The sequence below is a fragment of the Grus americana genome, chromosome 2, assembly GCF_028858705.1.
Source record: "Grus americana isolate bGruAme1 chromosome 2, bGruAme1.mat, whole genome shotgun sequence".
In the NCBI taxonomy this organism is placed as follows: domain Eukaryota; kingdom Metazoa; phylum Chordata; class Aves; order Gruiformes; family Gruidae; genus Grus; species Grus americana.
The window spans coordinates 167838651-167852617 of NC_072853.1; positions in this window are offsets into that span (position 1 = coordinate 167838651).

Genomic DNA, 13967 nt, shown 5'->3' on the forward strand with positions numbered 1-13967 from the left:
ACGAGGGCTGTACCAAAGAGGAGCAGGATGTAGTCGAATTTGCCAATTCTACTGGTGTGCAACACCTCAAGGGAGAGGGAAATCATCCCTTGGATCATTTCACCTCTGACGTCCATGGAACCAGACAGAGACAACGTCCAGCTCCCATCTCACCCTTTACCAGCTGACCACCAGCAGTTGACCATGAGTCAACTCAGCATCCTTTTAGCAGACCAAGGCTGTCTGTTACCACATATCAATCTGGCGCAGATAGCACATGAAACAAAATTCTTCTGAACTGAAGCTCCTCCAGTTGGACCTCATTTTTCCCCCAGAATATGAGCTGAGAACTTCTTTAGCTGTTCACTGGCCCCAGATTGCTCTTTTTGCCAAAGTCAGTGACGTTTCCTATTGAAGAACTACAGAAAAATTTCTCTCCAGGACACACATTTACCAGAGCAATTCTCTAACCAGGTGATGCCTCCTGGGGCTGTTCCTGAATTTCATCTTACCTTCAAATTAGTGGGAGGAAATGTAAATAGATGCAGAAATAAATTTACACACATAACTATAACATAGAAAGAAATATACGTACTTCGCAGCATCCGCAGATTACATGCAGAATCTCCCACGCCACAGTACTTTTGACTTCACTGCAGGGAGGGGAAAAATTCAAGATTCAGGGAGTCCTTTGGCCCTTGCAGGTTTTGCTGCCAGAACAAGGGTCCATATCTGCTCCCAACCCAAGGGATGGAAATGTGATATATGGAAAGGACAAGGAGGGAAGAAAAGGAAAGACCAGGTCATTTCACCTCCCAGCAACTCTGTGTCCTTTGGTCCAGACAATGGGCATGATGATCCACCCATGGATGGATGGATGAATGGGTGGATGATAAGCTTTTCATTATTTCTTGATTAAACAGGCAAGTTGAAAACTGATGGGTCAGCTACCATCCAGGCGAGTCTAAGCACCTCCTGAAGTGGTAATGTCTTATGTTATGCTGTTCCAAGTTTCAACATATTTCACTTATTTCTAAAAGGTCTATCCTTATAGTCATGTGGTTACATGAAAAAAATCTGGTTTTATTGAAGCAGAGTTCCAGCTCTCAAGGTTTTGCGGGGGGGAGGCTTAAAATCAAGGAAGGAAATAAGAGCACATGCATACTTATTTTTGAAAACATGATGTGCCCATCCCATGTCACTTGTACTGCAAAACAAGCACAACTCAACCTCTGCCTGCTCTTACCTCCTGGCTCACACCGTAACCTCCTTCCCAAGCATCGCTCACGAGCAAGCTGGGGAAATGGGAACCAAAATAAACCAACGGATCAGGTGGGCTCCTTTTGCAGTGGGTTTGCTCCATGTGCTCTCTCTAGCCCTTAAAATCAGGTCAGCAGCTCCAGAGACAGCCAGAGAAATCATGGTCAGCCCCAGGAGGAGCATCCTGTCTCCTAGTCCTCAGCACGGCTGCCAGCCACCTCCTTAAGGGACGGAGCAGTGGCCCTGCACCAGGTCTGATGGTAATTCGGGCAACTGAATTACCCTGCAACTTAGATCTGCTCACTCGCAGAGTGCCAGAGCTGGAAAACAGCCCAAAATCTGGCGGGTGCCCTCTGAAGTCCTGCTGGGGTGGAGAGCAGGCTGGCCACCTTCCCCAACAACCATGAGCAGGTCTTGAGCCATCCCCTAACATGTCACATGGACCCTTTTCAGATTCATGACTCCTAAACCAATATTCTCTGGTTTGTTTGGCATTTTTATTCTAAGCTTTTCATCCACTTTTGGGGTTCTAGAGGACTTCTGGGCTTGTATTTGCAAGTCTTCGTCTTCCCCATGAGGGCAGAGATTTTTCTCCTTCACTTTTCCTGAGGGACAGCCAAGCTCCTTGTGTGACTGCAGAAAGGGCAGCTTGGAGCAAACCCTCCCTCATCCCTACAACCCCTGGCAAAAACTCATGAGGGTTGGCGAGAACAAGAACCAACGCTCGGAAATTTTCTCTGTACTCCTTTCTCCAGGCTGCGTTACCCATGGAGAGGGATGGGGTAGAGAAGGGGGTAGAAAAATTAATGCCAGCTGTAAAAGTAAAGCACAATCTCTGTTAACGCGCCTTGGTCCTGAGCTGTGACCTTCCCCATCCAGCCCCAGCCTTGCACTCGCAGTGACTCCCAGCATGTCCCAGCCAGAGCTCTCTTGCAAAGCCCTTGGCTCCGATCACCACCCCGTTGTGCCTAAAACACCTTCAACACATGGCTGGCACCTCGGTGGGGTGTGATGGCAATAAATCCAGCAGCTGCAGCCAGCTAACAGACGCTAATGAACTTCCAGACAGGAAAATTATACTGGGACTTTGCCATCCGGTTTTTTTTTTTTGGTTTTGGGGTTTTTTTTTTTCCTCCTGCCCCGTTCTTTTATTGTTCACCTCTTACAGCCAACATTGCAGGAATTGCCTTGGGAAGTTTTCGCATGCCTGTGCCAGTAGGAAATGGAAAATCGTGGCGGTGGAACATCACATTGAGGTCTTTGCTGTGCACGGCCCATGGGATTTGCCCCGGCACCTGCTCCAAATTCCCAGACGTGGCAACGAGCCCCAGGCAGGGGAGGACATAGTCCTGCTGAGATCAGAGGCTGCAGCACCAAAAGGCAAGTCCTGGATGCAGAGCTGCTTCCCGCTGCCCATCTTCCCCCCAGCTGCTTTTATGCCTCTGTTCACCACATTAAAATCCCAGAGAAAGCCATTAGTTAGAGCTGGGGCAAGCGGGGCAGGCGTCCTCTTCTCTGCTTGTGCCATGTCTATAATTAATGGTCAGTGAGTGCGGTGCTCAGGTCCCTTCAGCCATTATAAGATCATGGAATCATAAAATAGAATCACAGAAGGGCTTGGGTGGAAAGGAACTTTTAAAGGTCATCTAGTCCAACCCCCCTGCCATGAGCAGGGACATCTTCAACTAGATCAGGTTGCTCAGAGCCCCGTCCAACATGACCTTGAGTGTTTCCAGCGATGGGGCATCTGCCACCTCTCTGGGCAACCTGTGCCAATGTTTCACCATCCTCAGCATAAAGAATTTCTTCCTTATATCTAGTCTGAATCTCCCCTCTTTTAGTTTAAGGCCATTATCCCTTGTCCTATCACAACAGGCCCTACTAAAATGTCTGTCCCGATCTTTCTCATAAACCTCCTTTAAGTATCAAAAGGCCACAATCAGGTCTCCCCGCAACCTTCTCTTCTCCAGGCTGAACCAGCCCAACTCTCAGCCTGAGGTCTCCAGAGCAGAGGTGCTCCAGCCCTCGCAGCATCTCCGTGGCCTCCTCTGGACTCGCCCCAACAGCTCCGTGTCCTTCTTGTGCTGGGGACCCCCGAGCTGGACGCAGCACTGCAGGGGGGTCTCCCCAGAGCGGAGCAGAGGGGCAGAATCCCCTCCCTTGACCTGCCAGCCACAAGATGGTGGGAAGCAGCCCCCAGCACCTCCTAGGACAGAGCTTCACACCACAGAGATGCCACGATTTCAGCAGCAGGCAAGGGAGTCGTCTTCTCATTTTTTAATGTGCTTGTGCTAAGTCCTGCAAAAAAAAATTATTAAATCAGATGAAGGTAACCCTTGATTGCTTTGGCCCAGTTCCTCAAAGGCACCTGAGGACCTCAGCCCATTTCAGCACAACAGCATTAATGTGGGCTGAAATCAGTAGAACTTGCCATGTCCACGTTAATGTGGCCCAGCACCCATCTCTCATACAAGGACAGAGCTGGTGATTTTGCAAAGGGCTGCAGCTCTCCCGGCTTCTGGTTATACCCACAGAAATGTGGTCAGAGGCCAGAAGTAGGTGCTGAAACTCCTAAAAACATGGGCTTTAGGCACTCTTGAAAACATCAGTCCCAGCTTTGCCATCTCATCCCTTTTGAAGGTACCAAAGAGTCATGAGACCCCCCCTACAGGTCATCTCAAATGTAGGTGCCATGTGTAGACATCCAGTTCAGTTGGCCACACCTAAGTATCCCGTGCCATACGAAATACCCTGCGGGATCCCTCCACACCTCCACCTGCCATTACCACAGGTCTCCCAGAAGTCCCAAGCCCCATCCGTAAGCCATGTCCAGAGCATCTCAGACAGCCCTAGGAAACGATCAAGCATTTACTAAGCATCTCAAATGTTTAAGAAACAAAATTCTACCCTACAGTCTCTACTCCATTTTGTAAGATGATACTGCAGAAGAAAATTTTGCAGAAACTTACTTTGGAGGCTTGGAGACCTGTTGAGTCATGATGGCAGCACAGAAGAGGGTTTTGTTTCCTTTCTTCACCAGAAGCAACAATGGTCCTCATTCTCCAGGGAGTTCAGCTCGTGGGACAGGCAGCAGAAGCTCTCAACTTGGGAAAAGTTTGGCCAGGGACATCACAAAAGGATTTTTTCAGCAGTTGACAAAAAAATCGGGCATTTCCTTTCATGTGTCTGCAGTAGCTGGACACTTGAAAGCCTGACCTTGTCCATGGGTGTGGACCACTGCAGAAACATGGCCCGAAGGGCTGAGAACTTGGGATGAAAGCTCCCCTCCATCATCCCAGCAGGTAGGACACTGGGATCCACTGTCTCGGGAATCCCACACCAGCGCAATTGCTCCGGCACACCAGGGTCACTCCTACTTCATGTCACGCAGCCGTTAAAGACCCCTTCAAAATCTGGCCCACCCTGCTGTCTTTCATTCTGACTGAGCACATGTCATGCCCAGTTTCTTAAAAGACAAACAGAGGAGTGTCAAGACAACTGTCTGCTAAGGCACTCTCCAATGTCAGAGCGTAAAGAGCACAGAAGGGAATCCAATTAAAAGATGCAGGAGGTGGCATTTCTAACAAGAGGAGAAAGGAGCATCACAATTTTTAAAAGGCCATTATATTGGCCAAGGAGAATCTTAGAATCATAGGATTACAGAATAATAGAATCCTGGAATGGTTTGGGTTGGAAGGGACCTCCCAGCCCACCCAGTGCCACCCCTGCCATGGGCAGGGACACCCTCCACTAGCCCAGCTTGCCCAAAGCCCCATCCAACCTGGCCTTGAACCCTGCCAGGGAGCCAGGGGCAGCCACAGCTTCTCTGGGCAACCTGGGCCAGGGCCTCAGCACCCTCACAGGGAAGGATTTCTGCCTCACATCTAATCTAAATCAACCCTCCTTCAGCTTAAACCCGTTCCCCCTTGTCCTGTCACTACACTCCCTGACAAACAGTCCCTCACCATCTTTCCTGTAGGCCCCTTCAGGTACTGAAAAGCCACAATTAGATCTCCCCGGAGCTGCCTTTCCTCCAGGCTGAACCACCCCAACTCTCTCAGCCTGTCCTCATAGGAGAGGTGCTCCAGCCCTCTGATCAGCTTCGTGGCCTCCTCTGGACTCGCCCCAACAGCTCCGTGTCCTTCTTGTGCTGGGGACCCCCGAGCTGGACGCAGCACTGCAGGGGGGTCTCCCCAGAGCGGAGCAGAGGGGCAGAATCCCCTCCCTCGACCTGCTGCTCACGCTGCTGGACACGCAGCCCAGGACACGGGTGGCTTTCTGGGCTGCCAGCGCACGTTGCCGGCTCATGTGGAGCTTCTCGTCCCCCAACACCCCCAAGTCCTTCTCAGCAGGACTGCAGAGCTGCCTATCTATTTCCATCCCACCTGCCTATAGATAAATCCATAGAGTGAGTGCTCTGAGGAACCAGGAGAGGTTGTATTCAAGCTTCTTTTGGGCTGAAATCTCTCCTCTTGCTGCATTCTGGAATAGGATTCAGGTAACTAGTAGGGGCTGAGTTGGTGCTGGGTCATCCACCTCTTTCCTTGCTCAGAGGGGAGATGGGGAGTAGATAAATGCTCATTTATTGGGTGTGAACCACTTTGTGCTTTGAATTCTTGATGGGCTTTTTGCAGACACATGGTGGGATACTGCATATTTACTGGTTAAAAAAATGAAACAATGCCCAACCAGCCCATGCTTCGTCCTATTCCTGCTGTCTTCATGTTCTCCATCATTCTTCTGCCTTGTGTTGGGCAAGTCTGGCTCCTTCTTTGCAAATACCATCTGCTGTTGCTGCTGCTCTCCCAACCTTCCTCTTTAATAACTTGCATATGTACAACAGTCTGTTTTACTTTGGTTGATTTGGAGCCTGATCGCTTCACTGCCTTTTACCAGCAAGTGTAGAAAGCACTGGTATGCAACAAAATTGACGACAATGTCAAATACATCCCTTCAGGATGTGTGACTCTCCTGGTCACTTGATCTGGTTTATCCTTTTTTAAGAAGGGAAAAAAAAGGAAGAGCCAGGGAACTCCAGGTTGATTAGTCTCACCTCTGTGCCTGGCAAGATCATGGAGCAGATCCTCCTGGAAACTGTGCTCAGGAAAATGAGGAGGGGACTGGTGACAGCCAACACGGCTTTATTAAGGGCAAATTGTGCCTGACAAATTTGGCGGCCGCTTATGATGGGGTTACAGCGTTGGTGGATAAGGGAAGAGTGATTCTGCCCCTCTGCTCCGCTCTGGGGAGACCCCCCTGCAGTGCTGCGTCCAGCTCGGGGGTCCCCAGCACAAGAAGGACACGGAGCTGTTGGGGCGAGTCCAGAGGAGGCCACGGAGATGCTGCGAGGGCTGGAGCACCTCTGCTCTGGAGACCTCAGGCTGAGAGAGTTGGGCTGGTTCAGCCTGGAGAAGAGAAGGCTGCGCGGAGACCTTAGAGCCCCTTCCAGTCCCTGCAGGGGCTCCAGGAAAGCTGGAGAGGGGCTGGTGCCAAGGGCAGGGAGTGCCAGGCCAAGGGGAATGGCCTGAAGCTGCAGGAGGGGAGATGGAGATGGGATGTGAGGCAGAAATCCTTCCCTGTGAGGGTGCTGAGGCCCTGGCCCAGGGTGCCCAGAGAAGCTGTGGCTGCCCCTGGCTCCCTGGCAGGGTTCAAGGCCAGGTTGGATGGGGCTTTGGGCAAGCTGGGCTATTTGAAGATGTCCCTGCTCATGGCAGAGGGCTTGGGCTAGATGATCTTTAAAAGTTCCTTCCCACCCAAACCATTCTGTGATTCTATTTTATGATTCTGTGAAGTGCGAGCCACTCCACACTACCCAATACGACAGTGGTATGCATCAAAATCCACGTAGCTCTTTAGAGGCACGTGATAGGACTAGTGGTTTTCACAGCCTCATCCTACAAATGGGTGAGCATGTCATCATCCATGGCAAGCCAAGGTGCTTATTCCCCGATCCAAATCTGGGCTGCACCTCATAGCTGGTGTCCACAGACTCAAAACCTTTTCCTCACAAAATAGATGGGCAAATTGTGTCTGGCCCTTGGCCTGTGCCATCCCTGAACTTTGCCAGGACATTGTTCAGGACTGGTTCTTCTCACAGCCCAAATCGACAGTGGGTGCATGCTAGCCATGAAGCAGCCTGGGCAATCATCTGACTGAGCTTGGGGCCATCCCTGTTTAATTTAGGATTGGCTGTGCAAGTTCCTAAACTGGGGCCTTCTCTGAGTTGTGGTGAGAAGTGGAAGAGCCAAGGCTTTATCGCCAGGCTACGGATGAGACCAGAAGATGGCCCCAGAGAGACATTCAGTCTTCTCAGAGGACCATGACCCAAAGATACAGCATTATTTTTATTATTATTGGTCTTATGAGACACCACACGGCCAAGGGCAGAGCCCCTAGGCATCAGTCTGGGACCTTCTGTCCAGCCTTGGCCTTGCTCAAGACCAGGTCTTTTTAGGCTGCTTCCTTCTCCTGAGCCTGCCAGGCCCATCCTGGCTCCTCCTCTTCACCTCTGTAGCTGCTCTCTGGGTGGTACGACTCCAGCATAGCCACTTTCAAGACATTTACAAGCCACCACAGCCATTTTTCTTGACTACCCTGTAATCCTGTTTTGCATCCACAAAACACCCCAACACTCCCATGATTCCCATCTCTACCGCTCCTCCCCACAAACCCAACGCTTGTGTTTAAACAGGCCACCTCCTGCAAAGCCGATGGTTTCCATTTTTCAAGGCAGTGCCTGCAGATTTCCAGGTGTCACAGGTCCATCCAACCACACCAGTAGCCAGGAGAGCTTTCCCCACTTCTCCTGGGCCCCATCCCACCTCGCTCAGGGACCCACAGCACTTCAGTCCTGGTGCTTGGCTCAGTAAAGCAAGGTTGGGTAGAAACTTGACCTCAGAGATACCTACACTCATGAGAGATTGGTGCAGATCAGCTCAAGGTGTGCATCGAGGCGATCCACTCTAAATCACATTAACCCCCTACTCCCGCCCGTGAGTCCAAAGGGCTGTAATTTGATTTACATAATTCATGTCTAAAATAAATTAACCTAAAACTAATTCAGACCTCTTTGATTCTGAGGGCTCATCTACCCAGAGACACTGGGGAAAATTAATCTGAGTTAAGATCCACAGTGGATTAGTTAAACTGCATTAAGACCCTGTGAAGACATTCTTATTCAGAACTAAAGTAGCGTAATTTGATTTAGCTAAATGCACTTCCAAAGCTTGTAACAACTGCACGGGCAGTAAATCAAGATGCACTTAATTATGGATAGAGGGCTGGTGCGACTCACTAGTGATGCTGCTAAGGTGTGCTGGGAGGTAAGCTGATGTGGTCCATCGTCCAACGAAAGGTCATCTCTCGGGTCCTCCAGGCAGCCAAGGTGTGAGACAAAACTACGGATAACTCAGGTGCCTTGCCAACAGGCAGTTTTCAGCCCCAGAAAGCTGCGATGCCCTCGGAGGGTTCTGCAATCAGCTCTGCATGGCCCGGAACTCAAGGACCGTAACCAAAACAAGATGTCCCCAAATAAATCACAGAGAGGAGGCAGAGCAAATGTAGAAATATCCCGGAAAATCAAAGAGCGGTCCCCCGCTGAGCAGGCAGCTGCGCTCCCTACAACTGGCCGGGAGCGTCCTCCTCCCACTGGGAACAGCAGCCCATCAACGCTGCAGAGGGGCTCAATGGGGCTTTTCTGTCCTGCTGCTCCACTCAGGGAAAGTCCTGCAGCAGCTCCTCCTTCCCCAGAGGAGATCTTACTCATAGGGTGCCATCCTCAAGGTGGGCAGGGTGCAACTGCCCCCCTAAAGGGCCATGGGTTGGAGTCTGGCTCCTTCTTGATGTAGGGAAGACAGTGCCTTGCCTTTTGACAGCAGCTCTCTTGATGCTTCATCCTTGCTCTCCTGAGGCATCCTTCTCTTTGCACCCAGTGTGCAATCCTGGGCTGGTCAAGGTGGCTAATGCCCACCCTGGAAAACCTCCTTTTCTTCTCAAACACAACCCTTGGCCAAGATAGTCTGCAAAGTGAGGAAGACCCCAATACATGGGAAGGATGTCCTCCAGCATCCTTCATATCACAAGGTACAAACATGCAGAATTACCATCCCTTGAAGTGGTCAAGGGCAGGTTGGATGGGGCTTTGAGCAACTTGGTCTAGTGGAGGGTGTCCCTGCCCATGGGACAGGGATTCTATGATCATCAGTCAAGCAGGAGCCATGGGATCTCTCTCCTTTCCTTCATGTCTCAGTCACCCTGAACTGCCTTTGAAATGCCTAATTTCCCCCAGTCCTTGGGCACCACGAACACGACATGAGTTCAAACATGGCTTTCAAAGATGGACAAGTCCCCAAACGAAACCACAGAGCAAAGGCGGTTTTTGAAAATGAAATGAGAAAAATTCACACACGCCAACAGATGCACAAAGAAACCCTTTAAAAAATTACACAAGCACATGCCACAAATGGAGAAGCATGGGAAGGGACACTGGTGACCAACTGGACTTCATTCACATGGTAGAACTTCCCTGATTCATAACCACAGTCCCATTTTACCTCTAACATAGCCCACGACTGGGACCTGGACATACCTCTGCATATGAGACATAGAGAACGGGACAGCAGAGTCCATCACTTGTTTCTTAGGATGTAGAGGAGTAAGAACTGAGTTTCCCCAGTCATAGGAAGGAACTGCAGCTATTTCTATAGTCATTTTCAGGTAGAGACTGTAACCTGGTGGGGAAAAAATATACATGGTACCTAGCAGGTCATGACACAGTAAATCAGTCAAGAACTGCTTAATTATTTAAGAAAAAATGCTCCATTTGGGAGAGCAACACTCGATAGACAGGGTACCCTTGATCAGAGGGGTATACAGATCCTCAGTGATGGAGGGAACAGAAGTATTACTTCAAAGATAAATAAGCTGACTTTGAAAAACATTACTATATTCTTTTCTGTTATTTCATGAACTGTAAAGATGAAAAGCCTTCTGCAAGGCAAACAGAAAGCAAGTGACAAGGGCAATGAGCCAGCCAACACCAGGGGAGCATGGATGCTCTTCTGCTTCTGCCACTGCTCAAATGACCTCCCATAAAACATAGCAGTCTGTCAGGAGATCTCCCCGTCACCATGGACCAGGCATTTCACAAGTCTCTTAGCACCCAGAACCCCATCGCCCACCCTGGACATCAGTGGGACAACACTGGACATCACCCTGGGGCCTCAGCCAGCCGGCCCCTCTGGCATGGTCACCCACCCATCAGGGCTGGAGGACATGCAGCCACACACCTATCAGAAGCAGCACTGGACCCCAAATTCACAGGTCCCCACATGCACAACCTGAAATAAAGTCTCCCTCAACTCACAGCAGAAGCTGGTGGTCATTCAGGGCAAGCATCTGGCTGGTGTCCCATGAATACCCTCCTCTAAAACAAGTTTGCCACCTTGGCTCAAGTCAGACACTGCATAAATATAATTCACACTTAATTCTCCTTTCGTCGCATGTCGGATGTGCAAAGAACATTGTTTGGATTGCACCTTAAAAAAATGTCATTATTTCAAGTTTCTAACCCATAATCCTCTCTCTTCTTTGATGTTGGCATTGGCCTCCTTGTTAGAGCGCTGCTAGAGCATGCAGGGTGACCGTCACTGAGGGTTTTCAAAAGAAACGGGAAATCAGGCACTTAAAATATTCATGAACGCTGTGCTGGACACTGACTGCTGTAAGAAATAGCCTTCATCTTCTCATGGCAGGTGGGAGAAGGACACATTATGTCAACTGCCTTTTAAATGACTCTCTGCTTTCCTGAACCCACCTCCATCCAACGCGCCCGTGTTCAAACACATGCACCAAGACACCCAGTCCTGGTGGGACTGGGACACTGGGATTTGTGTCACGTTCGCTTGAACCATCTGCAGAGGGTCTGCAGTCTTGGATTTGCCCTCCAATACAAGGGTGTGAAGACTGAAGGGTGCTGAGAGCACAAGGCAGGGATGGGTGGGATAATTTTCCTGGGTACATCAGCAATACCACTCAGAGTGCCTCCAGCAGAAGCTGACCGTGGTGACTCCACCACAGACCAGTTTACTCCCAGAACTGGAAAAAGGATATCTGAGAAGACCCTGAATACCTTCTGGAAAAAAAGCAAAAACTGAAAGAACCGGTTTACTAGAGATGACTTATGGCATTAGCAAATCACAGAGTCTGCATCTCAGCTTCAAAATGGCATTTTGATTGGCCCAACATGATTTTTTAATTTTATTTCATCTTGCGGAGAGCTTTGAATTTGGTTTGGTTTGGAGAAAAGAATCCAAAATCATGAAATTTCCCACAAAACAGAAAAAAATAAATCTGTTTCCTACCCACTTCTATTATTTAGCCGTGAAAGACTGCTTTTGAAGGATCCCAGGCTCGCTTGAAAATTTGCCCATAAAATATTCACAGCTTATTTGAAAACAGGCTCTTGCTGAAAGAATAGGGCAGAAATGTGACATCCGAAACGGCCCGCAAGCCGCAAGCACTTTGTGGGTAAATATTCACACCGAATCCACAGTTCTGCACTATGGGCACATGGGATGCCCAAACACTGTCCCATGGCCAGAGCAAGGTCCTCCAGGAAGGTCACCTTCTGCAGAAGAGGGCAGCTTCCACAGCAGGGCACATCGCGAGGGCTGCTCAAGCCACAGCATGGCCACTCTATGAAAATATTGTGTCAATATTAACAAGTTTTGCACGGTTTGGCATGTTCTCTTCCAGGAGGTGTGAGGTGTTTGGTCTCAGAGCATGTGTCAGTCTCCAGACCCAGGCCACTGGTCTGTTTTCCATCGGCAACGCTTCATAGAACCATAAAATGGTTTGGGTTGGAAGGGACTTTTAAACATCATCTAGCCCAAGCCCTCTGCCATGGGCAGGGACACCCTCCACTAGCCCAGCTTGCCCAAAGCCCCATCCAACCTGGCCTTGAACACTGCCAGGGAGCCAGGGGCAGCCACAGCTTCTCTGGGCACCCTGTGCCAGGGCCTCAGCACCCTCACAGGGAAGGATTTCTGCCTCACATCTAGCCTGAAGCTCTCCCTCTGCCTCCAAACACTCCATTGGGCACTACCAAAGGTGCCAGGCAGCAAGCATGGAGTTTGGCAAGCATTTGACCCTCAAGGGTCAACCGAGATCATGAGAAGGCACCAGGTGAAGAGAAATAGGGACGGGCATAACCCAGAACCACAGCAGGTACAAGGAGTGGAACTGGAGGGTGAAGGGCTGGATTTCCAGTGGGGAAATTCCGCATGTTGTCAAGAAGAGATGAGCACAACCAAGACAAATGCAAGCCTCCCCAGACCCAAAAGCCAAGTCTCGCTCCGAGACCCGTGCCTGACACTATAGTTAATAAATTCTTTGCAAGAAGAGATGTATATATACACTATTTGTGTGTGTGTGTATGCATACAAATACACGCAAATAAATATATAACACAAACCACAAACAGCTAGAAAATAAAGACTGAGGAATGCTCCAGGGTAGTGAACTTGGGTGACCAAAAATCCATACTGGGAAACAAAACCCTGTTCCAAGGAGAGGTAAAACCTGGGGAGAACTAGGACCCCACCAAGATGGAAACCCACAAGGAGATGTGTCCACCAAGGGGACGCCCACTTTGCTTTGGCCTTGTGGTGAAGGAGTACACAATCATTTCGTGCTGCCGAGGCTCAGCTCCACATCAGGATGAGAGGAATGGCCTCCAAACAGCTCCATGCTCCAGAGATGCCAGCATGGATCTTGGGATCCTTCTCCCCAACTACATCTGTATTCAGGGCTTGTTAATTTGTTTTTCATGAATATATACAGAGATAATGTGGTCTATAAAATATTAAGTCATAACTGAGATAGCCTGCTAGCAGAAAGAGCCTGGGCAGCTGAATTTCATTGCATTAACAGATGTGTTCAGTTCCAGATCTGGGATGCTAGGAACTCTATTTTTCTTTCTCCTTCAGCATCCCCAGCTCAGAAATTCAGTTTTTCTCCAGGCTATTCACAGCCGGATGCTGAGACTGATGTTCGCGTGCCTGATTGACTCCTGTTGACTTCAAGAGACATGCCGGCTGCTATCGTGAGCTTCAGGCTGACACTTTCCAGTCAGCTGTAAGAGGGAAGAGGAGCGTGAGATGTTCAACCCACACGTCTTGGAGGAGACCAGCAGCCATGGGTGGGCACCCAGCCCTATAACCAAGGGAAAGGAGAGGTGAGTGAATCTTGGAAAGTCAAGATGGTCATCCTTTGGAGAATATCTCAAGACTTTTCTCTGTGCTGTCCATCTCCGGGCTCTGACCCAGCTCTGTTGCTAGAGCTGAAGTTTCCTCAAGCTCCACTTATACTCTTTGGTCTGTGAAACACCCCCAGGCCACAGGTGGATCTTTTTGATGTCTCCCCACCCTCAAAGACATTTTTCACAGAGTTCAGTTTCAAGGAAGCATTGCACAGCCCCTGGCATTATCCCAACCAGCTCCATCTCACCCATCTCTTTGATCCCCTCCACAGACCTGAGATCTCAGCAAAGGGCAAAGCCACGTCGCTGGTGCAGATCCTTGGTCCCTAATGATATTTTCGGGCTATTTGGTGGCAAACGCACAGTTCTGGCTCATTCTGCCAAAGCCACGTGGTCTCACTCTGGGTTAGCTAATGGCTGAGCTTCTCAGGTCTGGCCGTGGGAGCAGCAGCTCCATTCTCCAGCGCTT